General features: G+C 43.5%; 1 pseudogene across 1 annotated transcript in view; it reads left to right on the top strand.

Annotated features, from left to right (window-relative positions):
• Positions 1-714: 714 nt before the first annotated feature.
• Positions 715-26,420, top strand: part of LOC149440617 (mannan-binding lectin serine protease 2-like) — a 30,869-nt pseudogene continuing 5,163 nt past the window's right edge. Inside the window, exons 1-4 of the transcript XR_016307561.1 lie at positions 715-794; positions 8,300-8,525; positions 20,623-20,794; positions 25,642-25,773. The product of XR_016307561.1 is annotated as a mannan-binding lectin serine protease 2-like (transcript). The remainder of the gene's footprint in view (positions 795-8,299; positions 8,526-20,622; positions 20,795-25,641; positions 25,774-26,420) is intronic.

Here is a 26,420-nt window from a genome sequence, read left to right on the forward strand (position 1 = left end):
CTCGAGTGCCCTTTGTTCATACGAGGACAAGATTAACTATCAGCAGCCCCAAGCCATAGGGATGAAAGTGTTTCAAGGGGTGTCAGAAGTTGTTCTTATGGCACTTCCAGTGGGAAAGAAGGTCAGCACAGGGATATGCAGAGTGGGGCAAAGGTAGGTTGCAACAATGCTCTGTTTCTGCCAATCCCCCTCTGGCGTCTCCACCTATAGCAATGAACTAGTTTTTTCCTCTGCCCCCGCTGTTGGAAAAGTACACCCTAGGCACCCCCCCTGCCCTGCATATCAGTTCCAGCGTGGCAAAGTTTCTGGCTGTACAGCTTTTGCCATTCCAGGCAGTTTGCCCCGATCTGTGGCAGCTTCCTGGCAGATGTTTTTTCACCCATCACAGCCCTCCCCAATTGGAAGTTAATGTTTTCACATTGCTGGACCATGTAGTCAGCTGCAGGGTTCACATGACCCCAGACACATGGGCCAGCAAGTGTAGGCATGGATGTTATATCTAGTTTGTGGCCCACTGTGTCATTTTGCTGGCAAGTGGGAAGGACACAGAAAGAAGTATTTATACTTTCAAGGGTGAAAGTTTACTTTTCTTTTGGGTATAATAGATTTATTTTGGTAGATGATAGGGTGCGGAATTTTGTTCATTGACCATAGTAAGCCCTATTCCAAACAAAGCAAGCCCATGCAGGTCACTGGCCTCCTGAGATTGGGACATTGACCAAAGGTAGAGTGACAGCAAACAGCCAGAGACAGCAGAAAGCAGAGGAGCAAAAACTAAGAACAGACAACATGAGGTGAGTGGATTTCCACAACCTTCCAGGACACCTGTACTGAGAGGCTCCTCACCGCCTGTGATGACTGACCACATCCTTACCTGCTCTAGATGAGTGCCTCAAGGTACTGAAGCCATCAGATGAGTAAGCCAGCCAGGCAAGCAGCAATTTCAGAAGGAGAAGTCAGGCACGGCAACCTCCATATTTTTCTTTCTACGTGTTTCCTTTAAAATGAGAGAGCAAGCATGTTCTAATAATCTGACCTGGATTCTACTGACAGATCTAACACTGACTTGGCATCCAATCTATAACAATCCACCTGCAGCAACCCTGTGTACGCAGACAGGGGCGGACTGATCATTTGGAAACTCGGGCACTGCCCGAGGGCCCAGGGTCAGTAGGGGGCCCTGTGAGATGGTACCTTTTTCATAGGCTTTTTTGAGTTTGGGCAAGGACACAGGGGCCCCAAGATCCCCTATTGCCCGGGGGCCCCATGGGTTGTCAGTCCGCCCCTGTTTGCAGATGATGGGCAGCTTGTTTCTTCTCCCCTCCTTGAATGCATAGAAAATTTGGGACTTGGAGAAACTCCAGCTCCAACTCTGCCATCTGCTGGAATTTCTTTAGCATTTGGATATGTTAATGCTGAGGTTCCACACCTGCGGGTAAAAAAAATGTGCATTTATTATTTTTGTCTGCAGGAGCCTGTAAAGCATTGCACCAGCAATCAGCAGATTGCTGGTGCCATGCAGGTCTCCTGCAGATCTGTCAGAATATCTGCTTGCCGTACGGGATGTAGAGGCAAGCAGATATTCTGACAGGAAGAATCAATGCACCGTGGTAGTTCATTGATCCTTCTTGCCAGTATATCTGCTTGCCTTCATATCCCGTACGGCAAGCAGATATTCTGACAGATCTGCAGGAGACCTGCATGGCACCAGCAATCTGCTGATCACTGGTGCAATGTTTTACAGGCTCTTGCAGACAAAAATAAGGCTGTTGGGACTTGTAGTCTCTCTTTCACAGAGGACTGTAAATGTGTGATGCGGTCTGGTGGGCAGGGCCCCGCGTTTTGTGCAATTTGACAGCTAGCAAGGGGGCGGGGGCTGGTCTGATCGTAACATGTTAAATCCTTAATTTTGGTGTAACATATTACGAAAGGTGAATTTATCCTTCAAAGATAGGTCAAATCAGACTGAGTCACCAGTCACACCTCTGTGATTTAACATTGCACAATTTGTGTGCAATAACTGCGCAATCTCAGGTGCGATTTCTGAAGACTTTCTTCCAATTTGTAGTGCGATTTCCATTATATTCTACGTATGTGAAATTGCATGAAAACTGCAGAAAAAGTAATTTATACTTTAAAGTAATTTATAGTACATTTATAGATAAAGTTGATCCAGGGAATATCCGATTGCCTCTCGGGGGATCAGGAAGGAATTTTTTCCCCTGCAGGAGCAAATTGGCTAATGCTTTGCTGGGTTTTTTTGCCTTCCTCTGGATCAGCTGTGGGTATAGGATTATCAGGGGCGGACTGACAACTTATGGGGCCCCCGGGCAATAGGGGATCATGGGGCCCCTGTGTCCTTGCCCAAACTCAAAAAGCCTATGAAAAAGGTACCAGGGGCATCTCATGGGGCCCCCTACAGACCCCAGGGCCCTCGGGCAGTGCCCGAGTTTCCAAATGGTCAGTCCGCCCCTGCTTCCACTATGTAGTGCAGGCGTCTGCCTAATTAGATACAATTGAAAGTGTTGTTTAGATTTGACCTCATATTTTATGGTTTTTGGTAAATCTAAAGCAAAAATCTCAGGAAAATTGTATAATGTATGGCCAGCCTTACACATATTGGGATTTGTTTCTAGCAAAGACATGTCGCAGAATACATTTTGGCCTAAATTTATGACGAAATTTGATTTATAAATTTTTTTTACTGGATATGTTTAATAGCAAAAAGTCAAAAATATTGTTTTTTTTTCACCAAATTGTTGGGTTTTTTTGTTTATAGCGCAAAAAAAAAAAATGCACAGGCGATCAAATACCACCAAAAGAAAGCTCAATTCATGGGAAAAAAAGGATGCAAATTTTATTTGGGTGCACCGTTGTATGACTGCGCAATTGTCAGTTAAAGTAACAGTGCCGTATCACAAAAAATGGCCTGGTCAGGAAGGGGGGTAAACCCCTTGGAGGGCAAGTGGTTACAATCATTTTCTCTCCCTTTTTTTTCTGATTTTATAAATGACACACATGGTAGCATTGCTGTCTGTGACTCCACATTGGCTCCAGCAGTTAGTTCCATGCACACGGGGTGTGCTGATAAAGCTGGTAACGTTGGCTGTGTAAAGTCACATTAAAAAATTGAGTTTTTCAGCTTTTTTTTGCGTTTTTGCCTTAGCATTTAGCGACGTTTTCCTGCTTTTGCATTTTTTAGCATTTTTTTTAGTTAAAAAAATGTCCAAAAATTCCGGTTTGCGGCGTTTTACTGCGTTTTTCAGCTAAAAAACTCCTCTAGAAACCTACTAGTCCTGGGGTTTTTTTTCCAGCCAAAAAATATTGATTACAGTCTGTGTGCATGGACGCATAGGATAACATGCTGGGGGGTTTACTAGCTGTAGTAAAAAACATCAAAAGCCAAAAACAGCCGCTGTAAAAACGTCATGTGTGCATGAGGACTGAAAGTGCATTGTGTTAGGACTGCCCATTCTTTTTTGAATAGGATGCCCATGTACAGGGCTATTGTTAGTAACCATGGAGCCCCATACAGCCAACCTGACACGTTCCCCCTCCTCCCCCCCAAAAAAAACAGTTTACTATGCTTCAGTTATGAATGAACACAGCGAGTGACTGGTACCGATCAAGCATTGTGTTCATCCAGGAAAAGAAGGGGCTGGTAAATGTGAAATATTTACCAGTCCTTTCTCCTACTCTCTGTACGGATGGATTTTATTGTGTGCTTGCAGCTGCCATTGGGAAGGAGAGAAGGGTAGTTGGCAGCACTGTGGGGATAGGGGGCACACAGGGGGGCATGGTGCACACGGAGGGTGATGGGTGCACCTGGGGTGCTGACCTCCTTTCCCACTGGGAGTGCCACAAGAACAACTTCTGACACCCCTTGAAACACTTTCATCCCTATGGCTTGAGGCTGCTGATAGTTAATCTTGTCCTCGTATGAACAAAGGGCACTCCGAGGAATGTCAGGTGATTTCATTCTCATATCAAATGTTTCTTTGTATGGAGGGAATATCACAACATCTCTATGTCAGAATCTCTGTTGTAGTTCACATAAGTGAGTGTATTTTGTTGGTATATGCCTTGAAGGAAGCAACTAATGTTTTCTCTGATTGTAGCAGTATATACGAGGAAAGGGGCTTTTTCAGCTTTCAGCGCTATCACACTTTGAATGACAATTGCGCAGTCATGCAACACTGTACCCATATGAATTTCTTAGCATTTTTTTGAGACAGATAAAACTTTATTTTGGTGGTATTTCTTCACCACTGGGATTTTAATTTGTTTGCTATATAAATGAAAAAGTCCAAAAATTAAAAAAAAGTGTTTTTCTTATAAAATTTTGCAAATAAATAATGTTTCTTCATAAATATTGGCCAAAATGTATTCATCTATCTTTTTAGTAAATAAAAAAAAAACCCAAATTAGTTTATAAGCAAAAGTTACAATTTTTAAAATCTGTTTTACACATTTTTATTTTATTTTTTCTTATTATTTATATATATACTGTGTATATATATATAAATATATATATAGCAATCAGTGTAAAAAAAGAAAAAAATCATCACCTCCCCCCCACAAGTAGTACAGTATCACCATTTTTTTTTCTTTTTTTACGTTGATTGCTTTTACACATATAAAGGCTGTACAATCAGTCATTTCTCCTCTCTGGCTGCATTCCTGCGGTCCACAAAGCGCCTGCACAAAACGTGGACCGCAGGAACACAGATATGTGAATCAGGGCTAAAGCAGTACCGATAGACGCAGCTGCAGAATTCTTCCAAATTCAAAACTTCCATTCGGATTTGAGATCTGCTCCAGCTACGAGCCAGCTCAGAGCTTCAGAGCCTTGCCAAGGATAGTCTGTTCATTTCTGTGAAAAGGCTGAGATCAGCTCTGCCAATGTACACAGGTAACATTAATCAGTGGATCTGAAGAAAGGACTTGGAATGGGGTCAGATGGGGCCAGGTAGGGGTGGACACTACAGCTTTAGATGGATAAAAAGAACTCCGCTAAGTACGATTTACATCTAATCTGACAAAGTAACATAATTCCACAGTTTCCGGAAACATTCATAATAATACGTTTTGTTCCCGCGGTCTTATCCAGAAGTAATGCTTTGCTCCTGTGCTGACCTGGAGGCTTTCAGCGATTTCCTATGATGACACCCCTAGGACATAGTGGAGGGGGGGGGGGGGCACAGGCACAAAGTATCAGGGGGTGTCAGCACTCAGCTATCAGTTTACTGACCATTGTTAGGTAAAGTGTTTAATGCTTTTACTTAGTTATTGCACCAAAGGCGCATATTAACCCCTTCACGCCAGAGCTTCCCTGCCCTTTAACCCCCCCCCCCCCGTATTCCCAAGTGTAGCTCGGGGTAAAGTTTCAGTACAAAAGCAGTAACCTCAAGCTACACTCGGGAATACACTGCAGCGCTGCTCTGCGATCCCTCGATCACTTACCTTGTCCTGCGCTCCCGCGATGTCCCTCCTGCAGTGTCCCCGGCAATGTAATCCGGCAGATGCCGGCATCTGTCTTCTGGGTTCCGTTCCCTGCGAGCGTCGGGACATACGGGGAACAGAATGGCGGGAAATTTGAAAATGACAAAAAGTGACATTCACTAAATACACTAAAATCACATAGTAAAACATTCCTGTATCAAACCATTTCACATACATTTTGTCCCGAGTGCTTTATCCTGCGCCCTGCCTGCATTTTTACTGTTCTTTCTGCCTGGAAACTGAGAAACGTCCATGGCGTCCAAAAAGCGTCCCTTTAGGTCAATAGCGGTTTTAGACCAACTAGAGAACAGCGATAGTAAATCAGAATCACTTGCAGAATTGAGTGATAATGATTTGTGGGGGAAATTCCTCATCAGACACTGAAAGTGACGACATCAACGATTCTGCGACTGAGCTCAGTGATGTGCGATCTTGGCGCTCTGTTTCAAATTTCAGTCTTTTTGGTTTGATTACATTATCGAATTCAAATTATTATTATCATTATTATTATTATATTTTTTTAATCATTATTTATGAAATTTTAATTTATGATTTTGTGTTTCAAGCGTTATCATACCCGGGATGTTTACTAGACTCTTGTTTGGACAGATTTAAGTGACATGTGTGCTGGGAGCGTGCACGGCATGCGCTCTCAGCACATATGTATTTTGTATATTGAATGCAAATGTGTGGCCGTTTGGCATCTAGGCCCAAGAAAGAGAAAGAACAGTAAAAATGCAGGCAGGGCACAGGACAAAGCACTCGGGACATTTAGGTGAAATGGTTTGATACAGTAATGGAATCCTAACAGATTACAAAGTATTGTGTGTATGTCATGCTTTTACTTTTTTGCATCTCCTGCTGTTTCCGCCCCCCTGTGTCACAGCGCTCGCAGGGAAAGGAACCCGGAAGATGGATGCCGGCATTGGCCGGAGGACACAGCGGGAGGACATTGGGGGATCGCAGGACAAGGTAAGTTACACTACAGTGTAATCCCAAGTGTAGCTCAGGGTTACTGTTTTTGTACTGAAAATTAACCCCGAGCCACACTCAGGATTACTGCCAGGGAGGTTAAGGCAGACGTTTGGGATAAACTCACCTACTTACCTATTTTCAGCACCTGATTCGGCTCCCCTGTGTCAGTCAGTGTCAGCTGCAGGGGAGAGGAGGGAGCGTTGACAATGGACGGGCCATAGGACCCTATAGGTGACATCACCACTCCCAGGCATTCCCAAACATTGTCAAGCTCTCTCTGCTCTTCCCTGCAGCCAATGCTGGCTGACACACGGGATCATGTGACCAGACCGGAGTAAGAGAAAATAGGCAAATACAGGTGAAACTCGAAAAATTAGAATATGGTGCAAAAGTTCATTTATTTCAGTAATGCAACTTAAAAGGTGAAACTAATATATGAGATAGACTCATGTCATCTGCTGGTGTTGTTCCACTGTGCTTCATTAAGTCCAGGGTCAACGCAGCCGTCTACCAGGAGATTTTGGAGCACTTCATGCTTCCTTCCGCAGACGAGCTTTATGGGGATGCTGACTTCATTTTCCAGCAGGACTTGGCACCTGCCCACACTGCCAAAAGCACCAAAACCTGGTTCAATGACCGTGGGATTACAGTGCTTGATTGGCCAGCAAACTCACCTGACCTGAACCCCATAGATAATCTATGGGGCATTGCCAAGAGAAAGATGAGAGACATGAGACCAAACAATGCAGAAGAGCTGAAGGCCGCTATTGAAGCATCCTTGTCTTCCATAACACCTCAGCAGTGCCACAGGCTGATAGCTTCCATGCCACGCCGCATTGAGGCAGTAATTGCTGCAAAAGGGGCCCAAACCAAGTACTGAGTACATATCCATGCTTATACTTTTCAGAGGTCCGATATTGTTCTATGTACAATCCTTGTTTTATTGATTCCATGTAATATTCTCATTTTCTGAGATTGTGGATTTGGGGTTTTCATGAGCTGTAAGCCATAATCATCACAATGATGACAAATCACGGCTTGAACTATCTTGCTTTGCATGTAATGAGTCTATCTCATATATTAGTTTCACCTTTTAAGTTGCATTATTGAAATAAATGAAATTTTGCACGATATTCTAATTTTTCGAGTTTCATCTGTAATTCCTCCCTATGCCCACCATTCTATGTTATGTTCTCTTCATACACCTGCCTCTTCAGGGAGCAATTGGAGAAGATACAACTCACAACCTCAGACCCGGACCTCATTGCTTGCCTCCCAACTTGGCCCTTGGGTGGGGGAGTTACGGAGGAGAGGACATTTTTCTTTTCATCTTTTTACTTGGCCTTAGACAAAACAAATTCTTTACCTTTTTAAGGTACGGTAACAGCCATAGAAAAATCTATTTACTCTATTTTTCCTATTTTCTTGATAAATCTGGGCAGCAGGCCATCTCCATTTATTGCTTCCCTCCTGGTCATCCCCAGCCAGGGCCACTGTATTTAAAATATTATTCAGTTTATACATGATTTATACATTGGTATCAATCTCTATGTATACCAATGTTGGATCTCAATACTTCTGCGCCTGGTGTTTTGTTTACTTTTTATATAGTAAAAAAAAGTCAATAAAAGTTAAAAAGAAACACATACCCACATTGGTTCCAATAAACAGTCATAAGGAATTTACACCAGCTGAAACTTTTTAAACATTGTTATGTTGAGTCTGGAATTAGTTTGGCACCATGTGCATTTTTTTTTATCATTTTCTTTCATGCTTCATTTAATAGAATAAACTATTATCTCAAATATCTTTTGCTCTGCAGACTCTGCCATCTTCTAGTCATCGGTATCATAATTCTTCCACATGCATACTGCATACAACTGAGCGGACTGTATGGAAGGATCGCATCTCCTGGGTTTCCACAGCCGTACCCTAATGAACAGGCTGTGACCTGGAACATCCAAGTCCCTGGGGGACATCGGGTCAAAATCTACTTTACCCACTTCGACCTGGAGCTGTCTTATCTGTGTGAATATGACTACGTCAAGGTACAACACCAAAGGAACTCATGTAATGTGGTCTCAAAGCATGATACTAATGTGTCAATGTATGCCAAGCCTGCAGAAGGCAGAATGGGAGGAATAGTTTATTCACTTTTCTATCAAGGCCTTCTTTTACATTTTTGTTCAAATCTGCATTTTTTACTAGAAAATCCTCAAACTATTGTATTTTTTCTGAACAGATAAAGTAGATATCTAGCTGACTTTAAAGGTATCACAATACTGAAAAGCAGAGGCCCTGTAGAATAAAATGGTGTCAGTTACAATTTTGTATGTGCAAATGTAAATGTTAGCTATATTTTGAGGAAATAAAAACACTAAAATGAATTTTAGTGTACACTAACACAACATAATGCTCATTAAAAAAAAAAAAAATAAAAGGGCAGAGTTGAGTAATTAGATACCAAACATGAATGAAGTCACGTGGTGTGTGACGACACGCGTGGGGAGGAGTCGGGTGACGTCAGCACTCCTACACCGATCTGACAGGCAGGATCTTGCTCTCCATTGATTGTTTTGACCGCTGTTTTTATGCGTTTTTAACACAGTTACCGTGTGAGTTCATATGCCTTAATAAATGATATGCCTTTTAAAGAAGCCTACTGCACTACGGTCTACTTTGTGGTTGTCGAGTTTTATCCACAGAGTTGGCTGTACTGAAATCGGGGACCCTTCTATTCGTTTCATTTAGTTTTTCACGTTTATGCACATACAGTTGTGTCCAAAATTATTCAACCCCCAATGCTGTAAAGGGGTTTAGGGACTATAGTGTACATTTGGAATTGTATTCAGAATCAAATCCTACAAGGACGTTGTAACTACCCAAATGCAACTAAAATGACATCAATTGTTTATGTAATACAGTAGTAAATGGTTCTTATGTGGTTTCTTCATTGCCACAATTATTCAACCCCTTAAAGACTACCACTCTGAAGAACAGAGGTTCATACAGGTGCTTTCCATCAGGTATTGAAAACACCTGTGGATGTCACCGAGCAGCAATCAAGCATAATAAGCACCAATTAGGCAGCTTTAAAATGACTGTGATACTCAGCTCCTTCTAGACATTTACTGGTGTGGTTACAAACATGGTGAAGGCAAGAGAATGGTCCAGGAAGACAAGAGAAGAGGTGATTTCTCTTCACAGGAAGGGCAATGGCTATAAGAAGATTGCAAAGATGTTAAACATACCAAGAGACACCTTAGGAAGCATCATTCGCAAATTCAAGGCAAAGGGCACTGTTGAAACGCTACCTGGTCGTGGCAGAAAGAAGATGCTGACTTCGACTGCTGTGCGCTACCTGAAGCGTAGAGTGGAGAGAAGTCCCCGTGTGACTGCTGAGGAACTGAGAAAAGATTTGTCAGATGTGGGTACAGAAGTTTCAGCCCAGACAATAAGACGCACACTGCGTAATGAAGGCCTCCGTGCCAGAACTCCCAGGCGTACCCCCTTGCTGTCTCCAAAGAATAAGAAGAGTCGACTGCAGTATGCCAAAAGCCATGTGGACAAACCACAAAAGTTGTGGGATAGTGTTCTGTGGACTGATGAAACAAAATTAGAACTGTTTGGGCCCATGGATCAACGCTATGTTTGGAGGAGGAAGAACAAGGCCTATGATGAAAAGAACACCTTGCCTACTGTGAAGCATGGTGGAGGGTCAATCATGCTTTGGGGCTGTTTTGCTTCTGCAGGTACAGGGAAGCTTCAGCGTGTGCAAGGTACCATGAATTCTCTTCAGTACCAGGAGATATTGGATGGAAACGTGATGCAGTCCGTCACACACCTGAGGCTTGGGAGACGTTGGACCTTTCAACAGGACAATGATCCCAAGCATACCTCCAAGTCCACTAGAGCATGGTTGCAGAGGAAAGGCTGGAACATTTTGGAGTGGCCATCGCAGTCACCAGACTTAAATCCGATTGAGAACCTCTGGTGGGACTTAAAGAAAGCAGTTGCAGTGCGCAAGCCTAAGAATGTGACTGAACTGGAGGCCTTTGCCCATGAAGAATGGGCGAAGATACCCGTAGATCGCTGCAAGACACTTGTGTCAAGCTATGCTTCACGTTTAAAAGCTGTTATAACTGTAAAAGGATGCTGTACTAAGTACTAAGATTGAATGTCACTTGGGGGTTGAATAAAACTGATAATGCTGTGAGCACAGAAAAGACATTTGTGGTTATTTCATTATAACTGTTATGTTATATTTGTCTGACCTACAAGTGCCTCTTTAATGTAAATGTAAGCAAGATGACTGAATGATCAAAAGCAATGTCAAACTGGCCAAAACACTCAATTTCAGTGGGGGTTGAATAATTTTGGACACAACTGTAATACGTGTTTGCAGCAGCTCATTACTTAGTAACCGTTCAGCTATTTGGCAGCACACAATTTCTTTTTGCTTTTTATTAGATACCAAAAATGTCAAAACTTAAAACGGTGCTCATTCCAAAATGGCGCAAAAATGACTGTTCCTGAACCACTTCCTGTCTGGCCCATGTACATAAACGGCCAGACGTGTGTGAGCTCTGTGTGAGGTCCTGATTCATGTGATCACTTATTGGCCAATCAGTGATCACATGAATAGTAGTAAACAAGATATCACTTCCTGACATCATTGTTTACTACTAGTGAAATCTATGAATGATCACCGAGGTTACATGGTACAATTCTATTCACAATAGCCTTGTACCATGTGACAAGCTGTGACCAATCACAGCTCTCACAGTAATTCTCAATGGCTGCAAGAATGCAGTCAGAGAGAAGGAGAAATGATTGCTTTTATATCCTTTATGGGTGTAAAAGAAATCAGTGTAAAAAAAAAAAAATCTTCATCACCCCCCATAAGTAGTACCGTGTCACTATGGTGATACTGTACTGCTAGGGTGACAGTATGTTAAAAAAAAAAAACCCATAAAATAATAATATAAAAAAATAAAAAATAAAAAATGTAAAAATTTTTTTTAAGAATATAATATATGGTTATAAACTAACTTGGTATATTTTTTTTTACTAAAAAGATAACTGAATACATTTTGGCCAATATTTCTGAAGAAAGATTAGTTCCTAAATTTTATAAGAAAAACACTTTTTTTCAAAATTTGTGGACTTTTATATAACATATGCAATCACTGGCTAAATCCTGCCGCCTCAACCTCCGGAACATTTCCAAAATCTGCCCCTTTCTGGCACCTTTGCCCTCCACCCACAGCTAAACAGCAGAGCCCCATGCACTGGGCCTAAACACCTCCTCAATCTCCAGAACATTTCCAAAATTCGCCCATTTCTGACCAATGACACCACAAAACAACTTATCCACGCCTTGGTTATATCCCGCCTTGATTACTGCAACTCCCTCCTCACTGGTCTACCATTACACAGGCTATCCCCCCTTCAGTCTATTATGAATGCTGCTGCTAGACTCATACACCTTACCAACCGATCAGTGACTGCTGCCCCTCTCCGCCCAAATCGCCCGCTCCGCTCCTCCCATGATATCCTCCTCTCTAGCTCCCTCATCACCTCCTCCCACGCTCGCCTTCAGGACTTCTCCAGAGCCTCTCCCATCCTCTGGAACTCCCTACCACAGTATGTCTGGTCAGCCCCCTCTCTGTCTGTCTTTAGGCGATCTTTGAAAACTCACTTATTCCGGGAAGCCTACCCCACCTCCACCTAAGAACTGTACTTGAATCACCTCCTCCAGATCATCCCCTGCAGCTATCACCTCCCCCTTCCTTTAGATTGTAAGCTCCATGAGCAAGGCCTTCCTATTCCTTCTGTACTGAAATGTATTGTAATTGTACTGTCTTCCCTTATATTGTAAAGCGCTGCGAAAACTGTTGGCGCCATATAAATCCTGTATTATAATAATATTACATTCACATCAGTCCCAAACCCTCAAGGGGTGCACAATCTAAGGTCTCTAACGCCCATTCATACATACAAGGGCCAATTTAGACAGGAACTAATTAACCTACCAGAATGTCTTTGGAGTGTGGGAGGAAACTGGAGTACCTGGAGGAAACCCACACAGGCACAGAGAGAACATGCAAACTCTAGGCAGGTGGGATTTGAACCAATGAACCCTAGTACTGCCAGGTGGAAGTGCTAACCATTTAGCCACCGTGCTGCCCTACTTACAGGTCTTACCACCAGCAGCCTGTGACTAGGCAGTGAAAGAGAAGCAGAAAACTGATGAGCTCATCCCTCTGTCACCCTTCGGTATGTGACACCTCTGAGAGCGGCGGATACCTGTGTCCCCGCTGCGTGCCATGGATCCTTTTTCTGACCCGATGATCACTGCTGAGCCTTGTCTGGGGAGCAGTGCCACAGAGGAAGTATTGCAGGTGGACCTGCTTTCCTTTTTTTCCCCACCATTACAAAAGTATCTATAAGCTTGAGGTTAGTTTTTTTGAACAGCTCCAAAATACAAAATAAATCAGTTTAAATCTGTTTAAAATAATACTGATATATGGCGAAGTATGTCTACCTCCTGTAAATGTTGTCACCGTAGTCCCTGTAGCTTTCCAATGCCTGTCTGGATGGTGAGGCGGAATTAGGATGAAATATAATTACTTTTGATGTATACATCTCCTTCATCAATGTATAAAAAAACCATAATTATGTTTGATAATAAAGTCAATAATGGGATGTGCATTAAGGAAATGCTAGACAAATTATAACTAATTGGTTTGTAAGGGTAATTGTCAGCTTGCAGGAGGACGGTATACGCATTAGTAGAGTTGACTAGGTGTTACATTTACTAGACAAGAATAAATGGATCTATTATCCATGGTAGTCAAACCATCAGTGGAAGATATGTGGAATGAAAGCCTTGTTCCAGTTGTAATCAAAATTAAGTTTATCTTTAGAGAAAAGATCAATTGTACTTCTTAAAAATATGTTCATTCTATTGGATTTATGGTATGTATGCTGGAAGTTTTTTGGAAAGTCCAGATGAGGAGAGGAGGTTTCTGGGGGTCAAAGCTGGCTGTGGGCTTGAAGTGCAGGCCCTTTCTGCTTCCAGTTTAAAAGCTGATGTCCAAGAGATTGTTGAAGGCCAATACAAGGAATGGGGTACTATTTAATAATACATTTACAGATTTTAAGTAACACACAACTGGAATAAATTTGTCAGAGCCTGGGATTGAACCTGGGCCTTCTGCAGTGAGAGGCAATGTTTCTCCTCACTGTGCCACCTGGAATGCTGGACAGCTCCCTTGACAATTCTTTGGATGATCCTGCCTTGCCCTGTTTGCCTTGAACCCTGAACTCCTTGCTCCTCCCAGGAACGTCCTATAAAAGCCATGTCCATGCACTTCCTCCTTGCCAGATTATTGTGCCTTCCCAGCCAATATCCCGCTCATCGGTCCTGCTGCTGTCTACATCTTTGTTACCGACCTTTGGCTTGCTACTGACTATGATTTTGCCTCATCCTAATCTACTACCATCCGTGACCGACCCTTGGCTTGTGACTGACTCTGCTTCTGTTTGATCCCTACACTGTTTGATCCGCTATTGGCTTCCAGCCTTCTCATTCCCCAGTGGGGTGATCCTAAGATCTGCAACCTGGTATTAACACGCAGCCCAATCCATCTCCACCATTAGGGGCTCTGGTGAAAACTGGGTAATACTTAGACCCCGCACCTCAGGTGAGCCTGCGTCATTCCCAGGGGGACCTGCTGGTGTACCTATCCTGCTGGTTTCAGGTAAGCCTTACAACTGCTGTAGCAACTGGTCTCTGAACCTGACCGCATATCGTGACAAAATTAGTCTTCAGATCAGTCCCTGTGTCTCTGTGGAGCCCCTGGCCGTACACCAATAGGATTTTGTTTTATATTGTTTGCTTTCGGAGCGTTCCTTCAGTTTTATAATGTTAGGGGGTCAAGTCAATGTTTGTTTTTCACCACAGTGGTGAAAACAATTCAAAGGAGCAGGATGGATAATTATTCTGGAACCTACAAACTTCTACCTGTGTGTAGCGCTACCACAGAAGGAGCCGCGTGTTAGACTGGCTTCTCTGCTCTTTTGCCTTGACTCTGAAAACAACCTCAGCCCCAGTGACACAACAGACTAACCACTTCCCATCCGGCCCATGTAGATAAACGGCCAGCCAGGAGCGCTGGCAAAGCGGGTGGGCGTTTCTAAACGTCTCCCCGAATTCATTGTCTGGGAGCACGGCACCGCGATGGGTGCCTCAGCGGAACACAGATCACTGTACGGGACCTCTGTGTGAGGTCCAGATCATGTGATCACTGATTGGCCAATCAGTGATCACATGAATAGTAGTAAGCAAGATGTCACTTGCTGACATCATTGCTTACTACTTGTGAAATCTGCGAATGATCACAGAGGTCACATGGTACAAGGCTATTCACAACAGCCTTGTACCATGTGACAACCTGTGACCAATCACAGCTCGCACAGTATTTTTCAACGGCTGCAGGAATGCAGCCAGAGAGAAAGAGAAATTATTGCTTTACAGCCTTTATGGATGTAAAAGCAATCAGTGTAAAAAACTTCATCACCCCCCCACAAGTAGTACAGTGTCACTGCATTAGAAAACATTACCAGCAATGGTAATCTATACTGCAATAACTCCTCTGTAAATAGTAGTCTTTATCCACTTTAAAGTACACTCTATGGTATGAGTGGCAGTGATGACATTTAAGACTCCCTATAGAGGTACCTCTTACTATGGACAATAGGCACAGCTCTTGTGAAGCAGCTATCTGAGAAGTCTTTACCACTAGTTCTTCAGCTGGCTAGCATTGAGGCCCAGTCTTTATGGTGGTGCACATAAATACAGTCCCAGTAAAGTCTGAATGCAGTAAATAATGCTGCTAGTTAGATTTCCAGCCCCTCTGTGCTCTCTGCTAGCAGCAACGGGTTAATAGCAGGAGTATCCTCTTAGCAGTCCCAGTGTCACAACACCAGGGGTCCTGCTGTTCAGATGTCAGCTGACTTCTAGATCTGCCTGGAAGACTCCTGTCACGTACCTGGTTGGGGAGCTTGACATGGAGAGGAGGCGTCCTCTTACTACTCCTGCTCGGAGCCCCTGATAGTGTGAACAGAGGGTGCAGAGCCAGGAGTGGCACGAGTGCCGGGTAGGTCTGGAGCTGGTGGCAGGTAGGCGAAGACCCAGGAGATGCAGGCCAGGTGCAGATGCAGGAACGTAGGTGCAGCAGCAGGCAGGTATGGAGGCAATCAGGATGCAGATTAGGAATGGAAACAGGAGTGTGGATATGGCAGCAGGCAGGTATGGCAATGACCAGGATGCAGGCCGGGTGCAGGACCGTGGCTGCAGCAGCAGGTAAGTATGGCGGTGACCAGGATGCAGGCCGGGTGCAGGACCGTGGGTGCAGCAGCAGGTAAGTATGGCGGTGACCAGGATGCAGGCCGGGTGCAGGACTGTGGGTGCAGCAGCAAGTAAGTATGGCGGTGACCAGGATGCAGGCCGGGTGCAGGACCGTGGGTTCAGCAGCAGGTAAGTATGGCGGTGACCAGGATGCAGCCCGGGTGCAGGACTGTGGGTGTAACAGCAGGTAAGTATGGCAGTGACCAGGATGCAGGCTGGGTGCAGATACAGGTTAGTAGGTGCAGCAGAGTCGGACAAGCCGGGTCAGGATCAAATGAGCAAATCAAGTACAAGGGAGCAGGCAAGCAGATATTCAGGGATAGCCGAGGTGCAGGCGGAGTTCTTTCTTAGTCAGGTCAGATCAAGATACAGGCAACAGAATGAGGTATGGAGTGCAGAATTTTATAGACCAGAAGGCGTTGATTACACTGTATTGCAGGTTTAAATAGCCCGCCTTGCGGTCACCTGTACGCTAATGCTCATGCACGCACTCGCAAGCTCCTGCACATGCGCGCACACACGCTCCCGAACATTTGCGCCCACACGCTCCCACGCATGCTCGCTCGCACCATCGCAGCCTGAGGAGATCTGGCGCACGGCTGCACGGAGGGATCCCTGACAACTCCGGTCCCCAGCACATGGCGACAGGTTTGTAGTAGGTTGATGTACAACCTTCTTGATCCCCGACAGTGTGGCTTCCGCCCGCAACATTCCACAGAAACTGCCCTACTAAACCTCACTAATGACCTACTAACTGCTAAAACCAATGGCCATTACTCCATACTCATACTCCTTGACCTTTCCGCTGCCTTTGACACAGTCGACCACCCGCTCCTCCTCAGTAAACTCCACTCCATCAGCCTCCATGACTCTGCTCTCTCCTGGTTCTCCTCTTACCTTTCTCAGTGCACTTTCAGTGTCGCATACAACTCCTCCTCCTCCGCTCTTCTTCCTCTTTCTGTTGGTGTACCCCAAGGTTCTGTTCTTGGGCCCCTCCTTTTCTCTCTATACCTCCTCCCTGGGCCAAATGATAACCTCCCATGGCTTCCAATACCACCTCTATGTTGATGACACCCAGATCTATCTCTCCACTCCCCAGCTCACCCCCTCAATCTCCTCCTGTATTACAAATCTACTAAGCGACATATCAGCATGGATGTCACATCACTACCATAAACTCTTCTTTCAAAAACTGAGCTGTAATATTTCCTCCTCCCCAATCCCCCCACTCACGACTTTACCATTAAGATCAACAGCACAACCTTTGGTCCTTCCCCTCATGCCAGGGTGCTAGGCGTAATCCTAGACTCTGACCTCTCCTTTGGGCCCCACATCCAATCACTGGCTAAATCCTGCTGCCTCAACCTCCGGAACATTTCCAACATCTGCCCCTTCCTGACCAATGATACCACAAAACAACTTATCCACGCCTTGGTTATATCCCGCCTTGATTACTGCAACTCCCTCCTCACTGGTCTACCATTACACAGGCTATCCCCCCTTCAGTCTATTATGAATGCTGCTGCTAGACTCATACACCTTACCAACCGATCAGTGACTGCTGCCCCTCTCTGCCAATCCCTTCATTGGCTTCCACTAACCCAACGTATAAAATTCTAAATACTAACCACAGCTTACAAAGCCATCCACAACACTGCCCCCAGCTATATCACCAACCTCATCCACAGATATCACCCGAATTGCCCACTCCACTCCTCCCATGATATCCTCCTCTCTAGCTCCCTCATCACCTCCTCCCACGCTCACCTCCAGGACTTCTCCGGAGCCTCTCCCATCCTCTGGAACTCCCTACCGCAGCATGTCCGGTCAGCCCCCACCCTGTCTACCTTTAGGCGATCTTTGAAAACTCACTTCTTCAGGGAAGCCTACCCCATGTCCACCTAAGAACTGTACTTGAATCACCTCCGCCAGATCATCCCCCGCAGCTATCACCTTTTGTATCACCTCCCCCTTCCTTTAGATTGTAAGCTCCAAGAGCAAGGCCCTCCTATTCCTTCTGTACTGAAATGTATTACAATTGTACTGTCTCCCTTATATTGTAAAGTGCTGCGTAAACTGTTGGCGCTATATAAATCCTGTATAATAATAATCTGCACATCTCAGTCTCCTCCATCCAAACAGGAAATCCTTCGATATGCAGCCTCTGAAAATACAGCTCTATCTCTTTATAATCGGTTTGCATTAGGAACTGTAGTTCTGTAATCCATTGACTATCATAGTAAAGTTTCTTTCCTGACCTTCATCTCCAATGATACCGTGCTGCCAACCATCAAGTTTTTTGAGCTCCTTCTGCTTGTCAGCTCCCCCTAGTGGAGGGTAGTATTAAACCATTCAGCGTCCATTGGGAGCACAGAGAGCACTGCAGCACTGTATCCTAAATGGATCTATGTCTCTAGCCAAACACCTGGCTACAAATGAAAGTGATTTTCATCCAGAAAAAAACATATATATTGTAATGCGCATCTGCTAGGCACAAAAGTAACCTGTTTAATACATCTGGGATCCCATTCAAATAGCAGGTCTGGGATAAATTATAAGGGCTTTCAAACAAAATTAGTGATGGCAAGAAAGAATGTTCTGATGAACAATTTTCTAGATATTTCCATACAAACAAAAATCTAACCTATATAGCCAGCTGCACATGGTGCCTCGATTTCTGCCCAAGCTGACTTCACATGCTTGTTCAGGGTCTTCAGCTCAGAAAGTTTTAAAACCAAGGAAGAAAGTCAACAATAACAGCCCATTCATTTCTCTTCTGAAAGGCTTCCTTTACCCCCTTCCTGTCCAGGGCAATTTTCAGCTTTCAGCGCTATCACACTTTGAATGACAATTGCGCGGTCATGCAATACTGTACCCATATGAATTTTTTACCATTTTTTTTGAGACAGATAAAGCTTTATTTTGTTGGTATTTATTCACCGCTGGGATTTTTATTTTTTTTACTATGTAAATGAAAAAGTACAAAAATTTTTAAAAAAAAGTTGTTTTTTTTTATAAAATTTTGCAAATAAATAATATTTCATCCTAAATCTTGGCCAAAATTTATTCCGTTTATTTTTTTAGTAAAAAAAAATATCCAAATTAGTTTATAACCGAAAATTATAATTTTTAAACATTTTTTTTTTTTTTTTTTATTTTATTTTTTTTTATATTATTATTTTTTTTTTTTACATACTGCCACCCTAGCAGTACCATGGTGACACTGTACTACTTGTGGGGGGTGATGAAGATTTTTTTTCTTCTTTATTTACACTGATTGCTTTTACACCCATATAGGATGTAAAAGCAATCATTTCTCTTTCTCTGTCTGCATTCTTGCAGTCATTGAGAAATACTGAGTGAGCTGTGATTGGTCACAGCTTGTCACATGGTACAAGGCTGTTGTGAATAGCCTTGTACCATGTGACCTCTGTGATCATTCACAGATTTCACACGTAGTAAGCAATGATGTCACATCTTGCTTACTACTTTGCATGTGATCACTGATTCGCCAATCAGTGATCACATGATCGGGACCTCGTACAGAGGTCCCGTCCGACGATCGGTGTTTCACTGTGTCCGGAGGACACAGCGGGCACTGGATCGCGGTGGTGCGCGCTCCCAGGGAGCGCGCACAGCTAGAAAAGGCGGGTGCCGTTTAGGAACGGCAACCCGCCCCTGGACTGCCACCGCCCTGCCGTTTATAAACAGCAGGCGGACGGCAAGAGGTTAACCCCCCTGGCGGTATTCCTGAGTGTAGCTCGGGGTTAAATTTCAGTACCAGAAGCGGTAACCCAAAGCTACACTCGGGATTACCCTGTAGCGTTGTTCAGTGATCCCTCCAGCACTTACCTTGTCCTGCGTTCCCGCGATGTCCCCCTGCAGTGTCCCCAGCTATGTCCTCCGGCCCATGCCAGCATCCATCTTCTGGGTTCCGTTCCCTGCGATCGTCGGGACGTATGGGGTACGGAACTGGCGGGAAATTCAAAAATGTAAAAATTTGACATTCACTCAATACACTAAAATCTGACAGTATTACATTCCTGTATCAAACCATTTCACATACATTTTGTCCCGAGTGCTTTGTCCGGCGCCCTGCCTGCATTGTTACTGTTCTTTCTGCCTGGAAGCTGAGAAACGTCCATGGCGTCCAAAAAGCGTCCCTTTAGGTCAAAATCAGTTTTAGACCGGCTAGAGAACAGCGATAGTAAATCAGAACCACTTGCAGAATTGAGTGATAATGATTTGTGGGGGAAATTCGTCATCAGACACTGAAAACGATTCTGCAACTGAGCTCAGCGATGTGCAAACTTGGCGCTATATTTCAAATTTCAGTGTTTTTGGTTTGATTACATTATTGAATAAAATGTATTATTATCATATTATTTGTTATGATTATTTATTATATTATAATTTATGATTTCGTGTTTCAAGTTTTATCATACCCGGGATGTTTACTAGACTCTTGTTCGGACAGATTTCAGTGAGTTATTCCTAAGAATTACAGGCCTACAATAAAAAAACAACATATTTCCATGCAAAAAAATGTACCGCTTTGAGCACAGAGATACTGACATAATCAGACCGCTAGGGAGGCTAACATTAGCTGATCATCATAGAGATCATATGGAGCTATCTTATGAAAAATCAAAATGTTTTAAACTTTATAAATAAAATTTTATAGTTTTATGTCACACAAAACCAACACTAACTACTGTATATCCTCACAGCTCACTTCTCAGGGGAAGGACGTGGCTCATTTCTGTGGTAGGGTGTCTACAGACACAGAAAAAGCCCCCGGAGACACCTCCTTCTACTCCCTGGACAATAAGATGACCTTAACATTTCGAAGCGACTACTTAAAGGAATTCACCGGCTTTGAGGCTTTCTATGTGGCTGAAGGTGAGATATCAATGAATTATTGCAACTGGTTTAGACCCATGTCATGTTAGAACAGTCAAAGTATAGCTTTTTTTTTTTATAGATAAAGGAATTCTCCCCCTTACAAAAGAAACAATTGAGTACTGTCCGTGATACATTTTTTATTTTTTAATTGCACTAACATACAATTTTGAGGACAAGCTTTCGGGGTATGTCCCCTTCTTCAAAGTCCAAACAGTACTATTACAAATCACAAAGTTTAAGCAGAATGTTAGAAGGGATTGAAAAAAAAAAAAAAAAGGCTACAGATAAGATACATCAAAAGAAAGAGTCTTTGCAGTTCTTGTGATTTAAATCAAAGTGGAGACACAGCAAAACTTTGTTTATAGTTTTTGTTGGAGCTGGAAAGAGTCAGACCCTCTTTTATATTTTTTTATTGTTTTTATTTCAAGTTTTATAGTTTACGTGAATAGTCAGATGTCAGTTTACCACCAGCCTGATCCATTGATACAAGGCAGGGTGGATCCATGCTTTCATGTTGTTTATGCCAAATTCTGGCCCTACCATCTGAATGTCACAGCAACCAGTCTGCCCATTCTCCTCTGACCTCAACAAGGCATTTTTGTCAACACAACTGCTGCTCACTGGATATTTTCTCTTTTTCGGACCATTCTCTGTAAACCCTAGAGATGGCTGTGCGTGAAAATCCCAGTAGATCAGCAGTTTTTTAAATACTCAGACCAGCCCGTCTGGCACCAACAACCATGCCACGTTCAAAGTCACTTAAATCATCTTTCTTCCCCATTCTGATGCTCAGTTTGAACTTCAGCAAGTCGTCTTCACCACGTCTAGTTGCCTAAATGTATTGAATTGCTGCCATGTGATTGGCTGATTAGCAATTTGTGTTACCTAGCAATGAACAGGTGTACCTAACAAAGTGGCTGGTGAATGTAGTTTAATCAGAGGTTTGGGTACATATGTAATATGTGCCATATTTAAAAACACTTGAAAAAATGCCTGAAAAATACTCAGTGTGAATGTAACCTTCCCACATGGAAGAAAAATATATTTGAAATATATTTTAGAAATATTCTTCCCAAATATATTGACATATATTTAAAATACTACAATTTTGGCCATATTCAATATATTACAAAACATATTTCTATATATGTATATGTATATACTGTACACTGTATGTTGAAATGTGTTTTTATTACAAAATATCTGAAAAATATTTTTAAAAATACATTTTCAAATAAACTGTATGCATTTCTGGCGGCGCCCCCTAACCAGAAATGCAAAATCATGTACAGGTGAAACTCGAAAAATTTGAATATTGTACAAAAGTTCATTTATTTCAGTAATGCAGCTTAAAAGGTGAAACTAATATATGAGATAGACTCATTACATGCAAAGTAAGATAGTTCAAGCCGTGATTTGTCATCATTGTGATGATTATGGCTTACAGCTCATGAAAACCCCAAATCCACAATCTCAGAAAATGAGAATATTACATGCAATCAATAAAACAAGGATTGTACATAGAACAATATCGGACCTCTGAAAAGTATAAGCATGGATATGTACTCAGTACTTGGTTTGGGACTCTTTTGCAGCAATTACTGCCTCAATGCGGCGTGGCATGGAAGCTATCTGTCTGTGGCACTGCTGAGGTGTTATGGAAGACCAGGATGCTTCAATAGCGGCCTTCAGCTCTTCTGCATTGTTCGGTCTCATGTCTCTCATCTTTCTCTTGGCAATGCCCCATAGATTCTCTATGGGGTTCAGGTCAGACGAGTTTGCTGGCCAATCAAGCACAGTAATCCCACGGTCATTGAACCAGGTTTTGGTGCTTTTGGCAGTGTGGGCAGGTGCCACGTCCTGCTGGAAAATGAAGTCAGCATCCCCATAAAGCTCGTCTGCGGAAGGAAGCATGAAGTGCTCCAAAATCTCCTGGTAGACGGCTGCGTTGACCGTGGACTTAATGAAGCACAGTGGACCAACACCAGCAGATGACATGGCTCCCCAAATCAACACAGACTGTGGAAACTTCACACTGGACTTCAATAATAAAAAGAGGAAACTTTCTAATCCCCACAACTGTGTAGTAACTGTGGTAAGTAACATAAACACCAGAACAAAGTACAGAACAGTGCCGGACTTTACTGGTACCAAGGAACACTCTATTTGTCATTACTTACAGTGAAGTCGCATGGTTTCAAAGTTGGATGATAAGCCGATTTCAGATGTGATTTCCAAGACATCTGACACCGATGTCTATGCAAATCGCACCAAACGTAATGCATGTACTACTTTAGAAATCTGTGAGGCTCTGACCAAGATATGACCGCTCTAATTGTGGGCAATAGTGTGTGGCTTGGCATGCGATTTGCAAGTCGCATGGCATGCAAATCGCATCCAGTGTGACTGGGGTATAAGTCACCCATAGATGGATTGAATCAATCCATGGATAGGCAGGTTGGTTGTACTGAAGTTAATCAACTTGGGTACAATCAGTCTGTGGGATTTTAGACATACTGTATGTTTACTGCAGCTATAGCCCCTAGCAGTAATCATTGTGTTTTGCCAATCACGAAGGCTCCCTGCTGGTAGAACACAATAGCACTGCGGGAAAAATTCCCCCATCAACACTGACTGTTTTGTTGGGGGGGAATCAAGCGATTTTCTTTCCTTCCACCCATGGTAAAAGGAAAATAGATCTCATAATTTATGGCCTGCTTAAAGTGGAACTGCAAAGCATCTGAGCACCACAAACCAAAAAGCTATAGAATTCATTGTTAATATGCAAAGCAAACTCTCCCATCCATCCATGTCTCCATGCTTTATTTTGCTGAGAAATCATTTTGAAAAACATATCCTGGCAGTGGTCATCTTGAGTAAGGGCAGATAATTCTGAATCCATCTTCCCTTAGCTCAGGTATGTAGGCAGGAGCAGACTGACCATTTGGAAACTCGGGCACTGCCTGAGGGCCCGGGGTCAGTAGGGTGCCCCATGAGATGCCCCTGGTACCTTTTTCATAGGCTTTTTTGAGTTTGGGCAAGGACACAGGGGCCCCATGATCCCCTATTTCCCGGGGGCCCCATGAGTTGTCAGTCCGCCCCTGGGCAGGAGGGTGTGTTTAGCTGAGAAATTCTCTTCTTCTCCCCTCCTGAAGACTCCTGGGATGTAGGACATTTTTCTAGGCATAGAATCCAGGAAATAACTGAAGAAATGTAAAAAAAGTTTAAAACATGTAAATATGATCTACAGTATCTCACAGAAGTGAGTCCACCCCTCAGAGTATTCCAACATGATAACAACCCCAAACACACCTCCAAGACCACCACTGCCTTGCTAAAGAAGCTGAGGGTAAAGATGATGGACTGGCCAAGCATGTCTCCACACCTAAACCCTATTGAGCATCTGTGGGGCATCCTCAAAGGGAAGGTGGAGGAGCGCAAAGTCTCTAACATCCACCATCTCCGTGATGTCATCATGCAGGAGTGGAAGAGGACTCCAGTGGCAACCTGTGAAGCTCTGGTGACCTCCATGCCCAAGAGGGTTAAGGCAGTGCTGGAAAATAATGGCGGCCACACAAAATATTGACACTTTGGGCCAAATTTGGACTTTGTCACTTAGGGGTGGACTCACTTTTGTTGCCAGCGGTTTAGACATTAATGGCGGTGTGTTGAATTATTTTGAGGGGATAGCAAATTTACATGTTATACAAGCTGTACGCTGCTACAATGTGACGTAGTCAAAGTGTCATTTCTTCAGTGTTGTCACATGAAAAGAGAATCAAATATTTATAAAAATGTGAGGGGTGGACTCACTTCTGGGAGATACTGTACTTCCCTAGCTAGTTACTGATGCTACCAGTGTAAGGATTACAAATAGTCCATGTTGATTGAGAGAGCGAGGTTCCACTTTAACCCCCCCCCCCCCCCCGGCAGTAATTCCGAGTTTAGCTCGGGGTTAACTTTCAGTACCAGAAGCGGTAACCCCAAGCTACACTCGGGATTGCCCTGCAGCGTTGCTCAGGGATTCCCTCCAGCACTTACCTTGTCGTCCGGCCGATGCCGGCATCCACCTTCAGGGTTCTGTTCCCTGTGAGCGTCGGGAAATTTTAAAATGTGACATTCACTAAATACACTAAAATCACATAGTATAACATTACTGTTTCAAACCATTTCACATACATTTTGTCCCGAGTGCTTTGTCCGGCGCCCTGCCTGCATTTTTACTGTTCTTTCTGCCTGGAAACTGAGAAACGTCCATGGCGTCCAAAAAGCGTCCCTTTAGGTCAAAAGCGGTTTTAGACCAACTAGAGAACAGCGATAGTAAATCAGAACCACTTGCAGAATTGAGTGATAATGATTCGTGGGGGAAATTCGTCATCAGACGCTGAAAACGATTTTGTGACTTTGCTCAGTGATGTGCGAACTTGGCGCTATATTTCAAATTTCAGTGTTTTTGGTTTGATTATAATATTCAATTAAATTTATTTTTATATTTTTTATGATTATTTATTATATTATAATTTATGATTTTGTGTTTCAAATTTTATCATCCCCGGGATGTTTACTAGACTCTTGTTTGGACAGATTTTAGTGAGTTATTCCTAAGAATTACAGGCCTTCAATATAAAACAACATATTTCCATACAAAAAAAGTACCGCTTTGAGCACAGAAATATTGACATAATCAGACCGCTAGGGAGGCTAAGTGAGATCATACGGTAGTCTCTTACTTGCACGGTTGTGGGGGGATTAGAAGGTTCCCTTCCGATTTTTGGTTATATGGTAAGAATAATAGTATACTGATTGTACTCAAATGTATAACTTCCCTGTGTCTCCCCATGCAGATATAAATGAGTGTGAGAAGAACGAGGATGAGGAGGACACATGAGACCACCACTGTCTCAATTACATAGGTGATCATTACTGGAGCTGCCGACCCGGCTTCAGCCTGCACACAGACAAGAGAACCTGCATAGGTAGGTCTACAGGCTTGTACAGTATGACAGATTTGTCTTCAGTCCCACACCTGCCAACATTGTCACATCAAGTCCTGTGGTGAAGCACACCATGACCTAATTTTATGGGTTTTGTTGAAATATAAAGTATTGTCAGCCCTGCCCAGATCTCCCCGGTTTGACTACAGAACCCCTCCCCCTTATGTTATGGAGATGAGGAAAAGGTGAGGTGTTCTGCTCTCCAGCAGGGGAGAACTCTGGCAGGTGTGACAACACCGCTTGCAATTCAAGCACAGCAGAGGCAGCGTTGTCTGCTCACTACATGACGTTTTGGAGCTCAATGGATTTCTAGTGAATCATTAGGAAATTTTCTGTACTCACGGCATTTTATCCGCCTCCTGCCCGCCATATAAGGAAATGATGGGCAGACGGCGGCTCTCTTGTTCTGGGAGGTCATCACATGAAATCCTCCCACTCTAACTGCGCATGCCCTCTGGGGAGCGCAGCGATCGGCAGTGCACTGTGTCCCTGGGACATAGCAGATCACCGATCTTCATAAAGAGCTGATGACGTCGGCTCTATCATGTGATCAGCTGTGTCCAATCACAGCTGATCGCATGTAACAGGAAATGCCGGTTATCGGCAGTCCTCTCTTCACACTGACAGCG

This window comes from Staurois parvus, unplaced genomic scaffold (genome assembly GCF_062004578.1).
Source record: "Staurois parvus isolate SC_StPar_1 unplaced genomic scaffold, SC_StPar_1.0 ptg001066l, whole genome shotgun sequence".
Lineage (NCBI taxonomy): Eukaryota > Metazoa > Chordata > Amphibia > Anura > Ranidae > Staurois > Staurois parvus.